General features: G+C 45.1%; 13 non-coding genes across 13 annotated transcripts; 7 read left to right on the forward strand and 6 right to left on the reverse strand.

The window, feature by feature from the left end:
- The first annotated feature begins 661 nt into the window (after nucleotides 1–661).
- LOC147704228 (U6 spliceosomal RNA) lies at nucleotides 662–768 on the forward strand. Its single transcript, XR_015298847.1, has one exon. It is a non-coding gene; the product is annotated as a U6 spliceosomal RNA (small nuclear RNA).
- A 1,010-nt stretch (nucleotides 769–1,778) lies between these two features.
- Nucleotides 1,779–1,851, reverse strand: TRNAR-ACG (transfer RNA arginine (anticodon ACG)). Its single transcript has one exon. It is a non-coding gene; the product is annotated as a tRNA-Arg (tRNA).
- A 714-nt stretch (nucleotides 1,852–2,565) lies between these two features.
- LOC147704230 (U6 spliceosomal RNA) lies at nucleotides 2,566–2,672 on the forward strand. The gene has a single exon (XR_015298848.1). It is a non-coding gene; the product is annotated as a U6 spliceosomal RNA (small nuclear RNA).
- Nucleotides 2,673–3,682: 1,010 nt separating this feature from the next.
- TRNAR-ACG (transfer RNA arginine (anticodon ACG)) lies at nucleotides 3,683–3,755 on the reverse strand. Its single transcript has one exon. It is a non-coding gene; the product is annotated as a tRNA-Arg (tRNA).
- A 714-nt stretch (nucleotides 3,756–4,469) lies between these two features.
- LOC147704232 (U6 spliceosomal RNA) lies at nucleotides 4,470–4,576 on the forward strand. The gene has a single exon (XR_015298849.1). It is a non-coding gene; the product is annotated as a U6 spliceosomal RNA (small nuclear RNA).
- Nucleotides 4,577–5,586: 1,010 nt separating this feature from the next.
- Nucleotides 5,587–5,659, reverse strand: TRNAR-ACG (transfer RNA arginine (anticodon ACG)). The gene has a single exon. It is a non-coding gene; the product is annotated as a tRNA-Arg (tRNA).
- A 714-nt stretch (nucleotides 5,660–6,373) lies between these two features.
- LOC147704234 (U6 spliceosomal RNA) lies at nucleotides 6,374–6,480 on the forward strand. Its single transcript, XR_015298850.1, has one exon. It is a non-coding gene; the product is annotated as a U6 spliceosomal RNA (small nuclear RNA).
- Nucleotides 6,481–7,490: 1,010 nt separating this feature from the next.
- TRNAR-ACG (transfer RNA arginine (anticodon ACG)) lies at nucleotides 7,491–7,563 on the reverse strand. The gene has a single exon. It is a non-coding gene; the product is annotated as a tRNA-Arg (tRNA).
- Nucleotides 7,564–8,277: 714 nt separating this feature from the next.
- On the forward strand, nucleotides 8,278–8,384 carry LOC147704236 (U6 spliceosomal RNA). The gene has a single exon (XR_015298851.1). It is a non-coding gene; the product is annotated as a U6 spliceosomal RNA (small nuclear RNA).
- Nucleotides 8,385–9,394: 1,010 nt separating this feature from the next.
- Nucleotides 9,395–9,467, reverse strand: TRNAR-ACG (transfer RNA arginine (anticodon ACG)). The gene has a single exon. It is a non-coding gene; the product is annotated as a tRNA-Arg (tRNA).
- Nucleotides 9,468–10,181: 714 nt separating this feature from the next.
- LOC147704238 (U6 spliceosomal RNA) lies at nucleotides 10,182–10,288 on the forward strand. Its single transcript, XR_015298852.1, has one exon. It is a non-coding gene; the product is annotated as a U6 spliceosomal RNA (small nuclear RNA).
- Nucleotides 10,289–11,298: 1,010 nt separating this feature from the next.
- TRNAR-ACG (transfer RNA arginine (anticodon ACG)) lies at nucleotides 11,299–11,371 on the reverse strand. Its single transcript has one exon. It is a non-coding gene; the product is annotated as a tRNA-Arg (tRNA).
- Nucleotides 11,372–12,085: 714 nt separating this feature from the next.
- On the forward strand, nucleotides 12,086–12,192 carry LOC147704240 (U6 spliceosomal RNA). The gene has a single exon (XR_015298853.1). It is a non-coding gene; the product is annotated as a U6 spliceosomal RNA (small nuclear RNA).
- The last annotated feature ends 367 nt before the right edge of the window (nucleotides 12,193–12,559 follow it).

Genomic DNA, 12,559 nt, shown 5'->3' on the forward strand with positions numbered 1-12,559 from the left:
GTGTGTGTGAAGGCACAAGGAAACCCATCTGACCTCCTGGAAGTCTGTTCTGTGAGGTTTTCCCAAGTTTTACAAAGGACTTTAGGAGAAGGAAGCACCTAAAAGCTAGGCGAAATGGTCCTAGATCCAAGGAAATCTTTTAGATCAGGCTCAGTTTCTTAAATAGTTTGCATTAACATAATCAGTTCCAGGTCTGTGTGGGGCTGAGCTTGAGAACTCCTTAGTAAGTAGGCGTTTACAACAATAAGGGGTTTAATATTACAACACAGGTGAACATTCAGACACATTATCATAAGCTCACCTTGTCCAGGGACCCAAGCATGCTGCCTTTCCACTCTCAGAGCCCTTCACCTAACCTACTGTGCAGCTGTTTCACCTTTAATATCACTGTTCCACAGGCAGCGTGACGTCACAATGCTCCTTGTCTGTAGCCCGACCCAGGAGCCTTTGCAAACCTGGTATAATCTACATACTTACGGTGTGTTTAGTCTTGGACCACAAATGCAGTGAAGAATAATGGATTGCTACTCTTCATCCATTTTTGACCATTGGCTCAGATTTGAATGCGTACTGGCCATCTGAGCATCTCTGCCAGGCCACCCTATGTCTAGAGACTGTAGATTTAGAGAGTTTATAAACATTGTCAGTTCATCAATAAAGTGTGCTCGCTTCGGCAGCACATATACTAAAATTGGAACGATACAGAGAAGATTAGCATGGCCCCTGCGCAAGGATGACACGCAAATTCGTGAAGCGTTCCATATTTTTAACAGCTTTCAGGAGAGAAATCTTTTTTGTTTTCAAGACTAATTGAAAAAATAAAGCAGGTCCCAGTGCTGTCCCCGTAATATGTATTTTTCAATTAGTCTCTCCTCAACATTTTTAATGTATTTGCTTTGCAGTAAAGAAGGTGCGCTCTATGTTCAGCTGCATTTAGCAAGGAAGCCTGCAGGACTTCTGGGACTTTTCTTTCTCTTTTTTAGCCTCACTGTCATTATTCTTCACCACCCCCAAATCTATACTGCTGCAGTGTTGTGTTGATTTGTGGGAAGCAGGACAAAGAGAAGGGCAGGGCCTATGCAAATGAAGGCCTCAGGGATGTCTGGGAGTGCCTTTTTAGCAGTATTGTTAAAGTCCACCTTGCAACCGGATTGGTCGGGTAAGCTGAAAAACACCATGCCAGATTGGGCACCAGGTGTCTAGGCGCTTGGAGGACATATTGGGTCTACATCCCTCAGTTTCTGAGGTCCAAGAAATGTTCACCCTCTACCCTAATAGAGAGGTCTTGGCCGATCGTGGCTGAGAGGGGAAGAAGGTAGCAGTGCAAGATGCTTATGGTCCTTCTCTAATAATGGACCAACTTTCTCTCTCTCCTTACCTGTGGTTCTGCCTGGCTACTGGGGCTACCAGTTGTAAGCCTGCAGCCCACAGGGAGTTGGTTTGTTCCTCTCACACATGTAAATGGGTAAGCATTCAAGTGCACACACCTGCCTACGTCCACAGACCCTCGCGCACACACACTTTTGTCAACAAGCTTTTTCGCAATTAAGAGTATCAGGGACCCATGTTGAAATACAAAAGCAGCACACCACGTGACGGCCATCACATAGAGTCCAGCAGCAAATGGGAAACGTTTAACTAGCTGTGGTCCTATTACTTGCGCTCTACCGTGGAACAACTGCTGGATGAGTCCTGCTGGAGAATATTGAACCTACAACAAGTCTGAGGTAAATAAAAATTCCACAGGAATATAATCAAACAGGGACCTACAACCCTTCCGAGCCAGATAGGAGTCGAACCTACAATCTTCTGATCCGTAGTCAGACGCGTTATCCATTGCGCCACTGGCCCTATGTAGACTTACGCATCCTTTTGTCCTTAAGTGGGCTAGAAAGTGTGTGTATGTGTGTGTGAAGGCACAAGGGAACCCATCTGACCTCCTGGAAGTCTGTTCTGTGAGGTTTTCCCAAGTTTTACAAAGGACTTTAGGAGAAGGAAGCACCTAAAAGCTAGGCGAAATGGTCCTAGATCCAAGGAAATCTTTTAGATCAGGCTCAGTTTCTTAAATAGTTTGCATTAACATAATCAGTTCCAGGTCTGTGTGGGGCTGAGCTTGAGAACTCCTTAGTAAGTAGGCGTTTACAACAATAAGGGGTTTAATATTACAACACAGGTGAACATTCAGACACATTATCATAAGCTCACCTTGTCCAGGGACCCAAGCATGCTGCCTTTCCACTCTCAGAGCCCTTCACCTAACCTACTGTGCAGCTGTTTCACCTTTAATATCACTGTTCCACAGGCAGCGTGACGTCACAATGCTCCTTGTCTGTAGCCCGACCCAGGAGCCTTTGCAAACCTGGTATAATCTACATACTTACGGTGTGTTTAGTCTTGGACCACAAATGCAGTGAAGAATAATGGATTGCTACTCTTCATACATTTTTGACCATTGGCTCAGATTTGAATGCGTACTGGGCATCTGAGCATCTCTGCCAGGCCACCCTATGTCTAGAGACTGTAGATTTAGAGAGTTTATAAACATTGTCAGTTCATCAATAAAGTGTGCTCGCTTCGGCAGCACATATACTAAAATTGGAACGATACAGAGAAGATTAGCATGGCCCCTGCGCAAGGATGACACGCAAATTCGTGAAGCGTTCCATATTTTTAACAGCTTTCAGGAGAGAAATCTTTTTTGTTTTCAAGACTAATTGAAAAAATAAAGCAGGTCCCAGTGCTGTCCCCGTAATATGTATTTTTCAATTAGTCTCTCCTCAACATTTTTAATGTATTTGCTTTGCAGTAAAGAAGGTGCGCTCTATGTTCAGCTGCATTTAGCAAGGAAGCCTGCAGGACTTCTGGGACTTTTCTTTCTCTTTTTTAGCCTCACTGTCATTATTCTTCACCACCCCCAAATCTATACTGCTGCAGTGTTGTGTTGATTTGTGGGAAGCAGGACAAAGAGAAGGGCAGGGCCTATGCAAATGAAGGCCTCAGGGATGTCTGGGAGTGCCTTTTTAGCAGTATTGTTAAAGTCCACCTTGCAACCGGATTGGTCGGGTAAGCTGAAAAACACCATGCCAGATTGGGCACCAGGTGTCTAGGCGCTTGGAGGACATATTGGGTCTACATCCCTCAGTTTCTGAGGTCCAAGAAATGTTCACCCTCTACCCTAATAGAGAGGTCTTGGCCGATCGTGGCTGAGAGGGGAAGAAGGTAGCAGTGCAAGATGCTTATGGTCCTTCTCTAATAATGGACCAACTTTCTCTCTCTCCTTACCTGTGGTTCTGCCTGGCTACTGGGGCTACCAGTTGTAAGCCTGCAGCCCACAGGGAGTTGGTTTGTTCCTCTCACACATGTAAATGGGTAAGCATTCAAGTGCACACACCTGCCTACGTCCACAGACCCTCGCGCACACACACTTTTGTCAACAAGCTTTTTCGCAATTAAGAGTATCAGGGACCCATGTTGAAATACAAAAGCAGCACACCACGTGACGGCCATCACATAGAGTCCAGCAGCAAATGGGAAACGTTTAACTAGCTGTGGTCCTATTACTTGCGCTCTACCGTGGAACAACTGCTGGATGAGTCCTGCTGGAGAATATTGAACCTACAACAAGTCTGAGGTAAATAAAAATTCCACAGGAATATAATCAAACAGGGACCTACAACCCTTCCGAGCCAGATAGGAGTCGAACCTACAATCTTCTGATCCGTAGTCAGACGCGTTATCCATTGCGCCACTGGCCCTATGTAGACTTACGCATCCTTTTGTCCTTAAGTGGGCTAGAAAGTGTGTGTATGTGTGTGTGAAGGCACAAGGGAACCCATCTGACCTCCTGGAAGTCTGTTCTGTGAGGTTTTCCCAAGTTTTACAAAGGACTTTAGGAGAAGGAAGCACCTAAAAGCTAGGCGAAATGGTCCTAGATCCAAGGAAATCTTTTAGATCAGGCTCAGTTTCTTAAATAGTTTGCATTAACATAATCAGTTCCAGGTCTGTGTGGGGCTGAGCTTGAGAACTCCTTAGTAAGTAGGCGTTTACAACAATAAGGGGTTTAATATTACAACACAGGTGAACATTCAGACACATTATCATAAGCTCACCTTGTCCAGGGACCCAAGCATGCTGCCTTTCCACTCTCAGAGCCCTTCACCTAACCTACTGTGCAGCTGTTTCACCTTTAATATCACTGTTCCACAGGCAGCGTGACGTCACAATGCTCCTTGTCTGTAGCCCGACCCAGGAGCCTTTGCAAACCTGGTATAATCTACATACTTACGGTGTGTTTAGTCTTGGACCACAAATGCAGTGAAGAATAATGGATTGCTACTCTTCATCCATTTTTGACCATTGGCTCAGATTTGAATGCGTACTGGCCATCTGAGCATCTCTGCCAGGCCACCCTATGTCTAGAGACTGTAGATTTAGAGAGTTTATAAACATTGTCAGTTCATCAATAAAGTGTGCTCGCTTCGGCAGCACATATACTAAAATTGGAACGATACAGAGAAGATTAGCATGGCCCCTGCGCAAGGATGACACGCAAATTCGTGAAGCGTTCCATATTTTTAACAGCTTTCAGGAGAGAAATCTTTTTTGTTTTCAAGACTAATTGAAAAAATAAAGCAGGTCCCAGTGCTGTCCCCGTAATATGTATTTTTCAATTAGTCTCTCCTCAACATTTTTAATGTATTTGCTTTGCAGTAAAGAAGGTGCGCTCTATGTTCAGCTGCATTTAGCAAGGAAGCCTGCAGGACTTCTGGGACTTTTCTTTCTCTTTTTTAGCCTCACTGTCATTATTCTTCACCACCCCCAAATCTATACTGCTGCAGTGTTGTGTTGATTTGTGGGAAGCAGGACAAAGAGAAGGGCAGGGCCTATGCAAATGAAGGCCTCAGGGATGTCTGGGAGTGCCTTTTTAGCAGTATTGTTAAAGTCCACCTTGCAACCGGATTGGTCGGGTAAGCTGAAAAACACCATGCCAGATTGGGCACCAGGTGTCTAGGCGCTTGGAGGACATATTGGGTCTACATCCCTCAGTTTCTGAGGTCCAAGAAATGTTCACCCTCTACCCTAATAGAGAGGTCTTGGCCGATCGTGGCTGAGAGGGGAAGAAGGTAGCAGTGCAAGATGCTTATGGTCCTTCTCTAATAATGGACCAACTTTCTCTCTCTCCTTACCTGTGGTTCTGCCTGGCTACTGGGGCTACCAGTTGTAAGCCTGCAGCCCACAGGGAGTTGGTTTGTTCCTCTCACACATGTAAATGGGTAAGCATTCAAGTGCACACACCTGCCTACGTCCACAGACCCTCGCGCACACACACTTTTGTCAACAAGCTTTTTCGCAATTAAGAGTATCAGGGACCCATGTTGAAATACAAAAGCAGCACACCACGTGACGGCCATCACATAGAGTCCAGCAGCAAATGGGAAACGTTTAACTAGCTGTGGTCCTATTACTTGCGCTCTACCGTGGAACAACTGCTGGATGAGTCCTGCTGGAGAATATTGAACCTACAACAAGTCTGAGGTAAATAAAAATTCCACAGGAATATAATCAAACAGGGACCTACAACCCTTCCGAGCCAGATAGGAGTCGAACCTACAATCTTCTGATCCGTAGTCAGACGCGTTATCCATTGCGCCACTGGCCCTATGTAGACTTACGCATCCTTTTGTCCTTAAGTGGGCTAGAAAGTGTGTGTATGTGTGTGTGAAGGCACAAGGGAACCCATCTGACCTCCTGGAAGTCTGTTCTGTGAGGTTTTCCCAAGTTTTACAAAGGACTTTAGGAGAAGGAAGCACCTAAAAGCTAGGCGAAATGGTCCTAGATCCAAGGAAATCTTTTAGATCAGGCTCAGTTTCTTAAATAGTTTGCATTAACATAATCAGTTCCAGGTCTGTGTGGGGCTGAGCTTGAGAACTCCTTAGTAAGTAGGCGTTTACAACAATAAGGGGTTTAATATTACAACACAGGTGAACATTCAGACACATTATCATAAGCTCACCTTGTCCAGGGACCCAAGCATGCTGCCTTTCCACTCTCAGAGCCCTTCACCTAACCTACTGTGCAGCTGTTTCACCTTTAATATCACTGTTCCACAGGCAGCGTGACGTCACAATGCTCCTTGTCTGTAGCCCGACCCAGGAGCCTTTGCAAACCTGGTATAATCTACATACTTACGGTGTGTTTAGTCTTGGACCACAAATGCAGTGAAGAATAATGGATTGCTACTCTTCATACATTTTTGACCATTGGCTCAGATTTGAATGCGTACTGGGCATCTGAGCATCTCTGCCAGGCCACCCTATGTCTAGAGACTGTAGATTTAGAGAGTTTATAAACATTGTCAGTTCATCAATAAAGTGTGCTCGCTTCGGCAGCACATATACTAAAATTGGAACGATACAGAGAAGATTAGCATGGCCCCTGCGCAAGGATGACACGCAAATTCGTGAAGCGTTCCATATTTTTAACAGCTTTCAGGAGAGAAATCTTTTTTGTTTTCAAGACTAATTGAAAAAATAAAGCAGGTCCCAGTGCTGTCCCCGTAATATGTATTTTTCAATTAGTCTCTCCTCAACATTTTTAATGTATTTGCTTTGCAGTAAAGAAGGTGCGCTCTATGTTCAGCTGCATTTAGCAAGGAAGCCTGCAGGACTTCTGGGACTTTTCTTTCTCTTTTTTAGCCTCACTGTCATTATTCTTCACCACCCCCAAATCTATACTGCTGCAGTGTTGTGTTGATTTGTGGGAAGCAGGACAAAGAGAAGGGCAGGGCCTATGCAAATGAAGGCCTCAGGGATGTCTGGGAGTGCCTTTTTAGCAGTATTGTTAAAGTCCACCTTGCAACCGGATTGGTCGGGTAAGCTGAAAAACACCATGCCAGATTGGGCACCAGGTGTCTAGGCGCTTGGAGGACATATTGGGTCTACATCCCTCAGTTTCTGAGGTCCAAGAAATGTTCACCCTCTACCCTAATAGAGAGGTCTTGGCCGATCGTGGCTGAGAGGGGAAGAAGGTAGCAGTGCAAGATGCTTATGGTCCTTCTCTAATAATGGACCAACTTTCTCTCTCTCCTTACCTGTGGTTCTGCCTGGCTACTGGGGCTACCAGTTGTAAGCCTGCAGCCCACAGGGAGTTGGTTTGTTCCTCTCACACATGTAAATGGGTAAGCATTCAAGTGCACACACCTGCCTACGTCCACAGACCCTCGCGCACACACACTTTTGTCAACAAGCTTTTTCGCAATTAAGAGTATCAGGGACCCATGTTGAAATACAAAAGCAGCACACCACGTGACGGCCATCACATAGAGTCCAGCAGCAAATGGGAAACGTTTAACTAGCTGTGGTCCTATTACTTGCGCTCTACCGTGGAACAACTGCTGGATGAATCCTGCTGGAGAATATTGAACCTACAACAAGTCTGAGGTAAATAAAAATTCCACAGGAATATAATCAAACAGGGACCTACAACCCTTCCGAGCCAGATAGGAGTCGAACCTACAATCTTCTGATCCGTAGTCAGACGCGTTATCCATTGCGCCACTGGCCCTATGTAGACTTACGCATCCTTTTGTCCTTAAGTGGGCTAGAAAGTGTGTGTATGTGTGTGTGAAGGCACAAGGAAACCCATCTGACCTCCTGGAAGTCTGTTCTGTGAGGTTTTCCCAAGTTTTACAAAGGACTTTAGGAGAAGGAAGCACCTAAAAGCTAGGCGAAATGGTCCTAGATCCAAGGAAATCTTTTAGATCAGGCTCAGTTTCTTAAATAGTTTGCATTAACATAATCAGTTCCAGGTCTGTGTGGGGCTGAGCTTGAGAACTCCTTAGTAAGTAGGCGTTTACAACAATAAGGGGTTTAATATTACAACACAGGTGAACATTCAGACACATTATCATAAGCTCACCTTGTCCAGGGACCCAAGCATGCTGCCTTTCCACTCTCAGAGCCCTTCACCTAACCTACTGTGCAGCTGTTTCACCTTTAATATCACTGTTCCACAGGCAGCGTGACGTCACAATGCTCCTTGTCTGTAGCCCGACCCAGGAGCCTTTGCAAACCTGGTATAATCTACATACTTACGGTGTGTTTAGTCTTGGACCACAAATGCAGTGAAGAATAATGGATTGCTACTCTTCATCCATTTTTGACCATTGGCTCAGATTTGAATGCGTACTGGCCATCTGAGCATCTCTGCCAGGCCACCCTATGTCTAGAGACTGTAGATTTAGAGAGTTTATAAACATTGTCAGTTCATCAATAAAGTGTGCTCGCTTCGGCAGCACATATACTAAAATTGGAACGATACAGAGAAGATTAGCATGGCCCCTGCGCAAGGATGACACGCAAATTCGTGAAGCGTTCCATATTTTTAACAGCTTTCAGGAGAGAAATCTTTTTTGTTTTCAAGACTAATTGAAAAAATAAAGCAGGTCCCAGTGCTGTCCCCGTAATATGTATTTTTCAATTAGTCTCTCCTCAACATTTTTAATGTATTTGCTTTGCAGTAAAGAAGGTGCGCTCTATGTTCAGCTGCATTTAGCAAGGAAGCCTGCAGGACTTCTGGGACTTTTCTTTCTCTTTTTTAGCCTCACTGTCATTATTCTTCACCACCCCCAAATCTATACTGCTGCAGTGTTGTGTTGATTTGTGGGAAGCAGGACAAAGAGAAGGGCAGGGCCTATGCAAATGAAGGCCTCAGGGATGTCTGGGAGTGCCTTTTTAGCAGTATTGTTAAAGTCCACCTTGCAACCGGATTGGTCGGGTAAGCTGAAAAACACCATGCCAGATTGGGCACCAGGTGTCTAGGCGCTTGGAGGACATATTGGGTCTACATCCCTCAGTTTCTGAGGTCCAAGAAATGTTCACCCTCTACCCTAATAGAGAGGTCTTGGCCGATCGTGGCTGAGAGGGGAAGAAGGTAGCAGTGCAAGATGCTTATGGTCCTTCTCTAATAATGGACCAACTTTCTCTCTCTCCTTACCTGTGGTTCTGCCTGGCTACTGGGGCTACCAGTTGTAAGCCTGCAGCCCACAGGGAGTTGGTTTGTTCCTCTCACACATGTAAATGGGTAAGCATTCAAGTGCACACACCTGCCTACGTCCACAGACCCTCGCGCACACACACTTTTGTCAACAAGCTTTTTCGCAATTAAGAGTATCAGGGACCCATGTTGAAATACAAAAGCAGCACACCACGTGACGGCCATCACATAGAGTCCAGCAGCAAATGGGAAACGTTTAACTAGCTGTGGTCCTATTACTTGCGCTCTACCGTGGAACAACTGCTGGATGAGTCCTGCTGGAGAATATTGAACCTACAACAAGTCTGAGGTAAATAAAAATTCCACAGGAATATAATCAAACAGGGACCTACAACCCTTCCGAGCCAGATAGGAGTCGAACCTACAATCTTCTGATCCGTAGTCAGACGCGTTATCCATTGCGCCACTGGCCCTATGTAGACTTACGCATCCTTTTGTCCTTAAGTGGGCTAGAAAGTGTGTGTATGTGTGTGTGAAGGCACAAGGGAACCCATCTGACCTCCTGGAAGTCTGTTCTGTGAGGTTTTCCCAAGTTTTACAAAGGACTTTAGGAGAAGGAAGCACCTAAAAGCTAGGCGAAATGGTCCTAGATCCAAGGAAATCTTTTAGATCAGGCTCAGTTTCTTAAATAGTTTGCATTAACATAATCAGTTCCAGGTCTGTGTGGGGCTGAGCTTGAGAACTCCTTAGTAAGTAGGCGTTTACAACAATAAGGGGTTTAATATTACAACACAGGTGAACATTCAGACACATTATCATAAGCTCACCTTGTCCAGGGACCCAAGCATGCTGCCTTTCCACTCTCAGAGCCCTTCACCTAACCTACTGTGCAGCTGTTTCACCTTTAATATCACTGTTCCACAGGCAGCGTGACGTCACAATGCTCCTTGTCTGTAGCCCGACCCAGGAGCCTTTGCAAACCTGGTATAATCTACATACTTACGGTGTGTTTAGTCTTGGACCACAAATGCAGTGAAGAATAATGGATTGCTACTCTTCATACATTTTTGACCATTGGCTCAGATTTGAATGCGTACTGGGCATCTGAGCATCTCTGCCAGGCCACCCTATGTCTAGAGACTGTAGATTTAGAGAGTTTATAAACATTGTCAGTTCATCAATAAAGTGTGCTCGCTTCGGCAGCACATATACTAAAATTGGAACGATACAGAGAAGATTAGCATGGCCCCTGCGCAAGGATGACACGCAAATTCGTGAAGCGTTCCATATTTTTAACAGCTTTCAGGAGAGAAATCTTTTTTGTTTTCAAGACTAATTGAAAAAATAAAGCAGGTCCCAGTGCTGTCCCCGTAATATGTATTTTTCAATTAGTCTCTCCTCAACATTTTTAATGTATTTGCTTTGCAGTAAAGAAGGTGCGCTCTATGTTCAGCTGCATTTAGCAAGGAAGCCTGCAGGACTTCTGGGACTTTTCTTTCTCTTTTTTAGCCTCACTGTCATTATTCTTCACCACCCCCAAATCTATACTGCTGCAGTGTTGTGTTGATTTGTGGGAAGCAGGACAAAGAGAAGGGCAGGGCCTATGCAAATGAAGGCCTCAGGGATGTCTGGGAGTGCCTTTTTAGCAGTATTGTTAAAGTCCACCTTGCAACCGGATTGGTCGGGTAAGCTGAAAAACACCATGCCAGATTGGGCACCAGGTGTCTAGGCGCTTGGAGGACATATTGGGTCTACATCCCTCAGTTTCTGAGGTCCAAGAAATGTTCACCCTCTACCCTAATAGAGAGGTCTTGGCCGATCGTGGCTGAGAGGGGAAGAAGGTAGCAGTGCAAGATGCTTATGGTCCTTCTCTAATAATGGACCAACTTTCTCTCTCTCCTTACCTGTGGTTCTGCCTGGCTACTGGGGCTACCAGTTGTAAGCCTGCAGCCCACAGGGAGTTGGTTTGTTCCTCTCACACATGTAAATGGGTAAGCATTCAAGTGCACACACCTGCCTACGTCCACAGACCCTCGCGCACACACACTTTTGTCAACAAGCTTTTTCGCAATTAAGAGTATCAGGGACCCATGTTGAAATACAAAAGCAGCACACCACGTGACGGCCATCACATAGAGTCCAGCAGCAAATGGGAAACGTTTAACTAGCTGTGGTCCTATTACTTGCGCTCTACCGTGGAACAACTGCTGGATGAGTCCTGCTGGAGAATATTGAACCTACAACAAGTCTGAGGTAAATAAAAATTCCACAGGAATATAATCAAACAGGGACCTACAACCCTTCCGAGCCAGATAGGAGTCGAACCTACAATCTTCTGATCCGTAGTCAGACGCGTTATCCATTGCGCCACTGGCCCTATGTAGACTTACGCATCCTTTTGTCCTTAAGTGGGCTAGAAAGTGTGTGTATGTGTGTGTGAAGGCACAAGGGAACCCATCTGACCTCCTGGAAGTCTGTTCTGTGAGGTTTTCCCAAGTTTTACAAAGGACTTTAGGAGAAGGAAGCACCTAAAAGCTAGGCGAAATGGTCCTAGATCCAAGGAAATCTTTTAGATCAGGCTCAGTTTCTTAAATAGTTTGCATTAACATAATCAGTTCCAGGTCTGTGTGGGGCTGAGCTTGAGAACTCCTTAGTAAGTAGGCGTTTACAACAATAAGGGGTTTAATATTACAACACAGGTGAACATTCAGACACATTATCATAAGCTCACCTTGTCCAGGGACCCAAGCATGCTGCCTTTCCACTCTCAGAGCCCTTCACCTAACCTACTGTGCAGCTGTTTCACCTTTAATATCACTGTTCCACAGGCAGCGTGACGTCACAATGCTCCTTGTCTGTAGCCCGACCCAGGAGCCTTTGCAAACCTGGTATAATCTACATACTTACGGTGTGTTTAGTCTTGGACCACAAATGCAGTGAAGAATAATGGATTGCTACTCTTCATCCATTTTTGACCATTGGCTCAGATTTGAATGCGTACTGGCCATCTGAGCATCTCTGCCAGGCCACCCTATGTCTAGAGACTGTAGATTTAGAGAGTTTATAAACATTGTCAGTTCATCAATAAAGTGTGCTCGCTTCGGCAGCACATATACTAAAATTGGAACGATACAGAGAAGATTAGCATGGCCCCTGCGCAAGGATGACACGCAAATTCGTGAAGCGTTCCATATTTTTAACAGCTTTCAGGAGAGAAATCTTTTTTGTTTTCAAGACTAATTGAAAAAATAAAGCAGGTCCCAGTGCTGTCCCCGTAATATGTATTTTTCAATTAGTCTCTCCTCAACATTTTTAATGTATTTGCTTTGCAGTAAAGAAGGTGCGCTCTATGTTCAGCTGCATTTAGCAAGGAAGCCTGCAGGACTTCTGGGACTTTTCTTTCTCTTTTTTAGCCTCACTGTCATTATTCTTCACCACCCCCAAATCTATACTGCTGCAGTGTTGTGTTGATTTGTGGGAAGCAGGACAAAGAGAAGGGCAGGGCCTATGCAAATGAAGGCCTCAGGGATGTCTGGGAGTGCCTTTTTAGCAGTATTGTTAAAGT

This window comes from Lissotriton vulgaris, chromosome 7 (genome assembly GCF_964263255.1).
Source record: "Lissotriton vulgaris chromosome 7, aLisVul1.2, whole genome shotgun sequence".
In the NCBI taxonomy this organism is placed as follows: Eukaryota; Metazoa; Chordata; class Amphibia; order Caudata; family Salamandridae; genus Lissotriton; species Lissotriton vulgaris.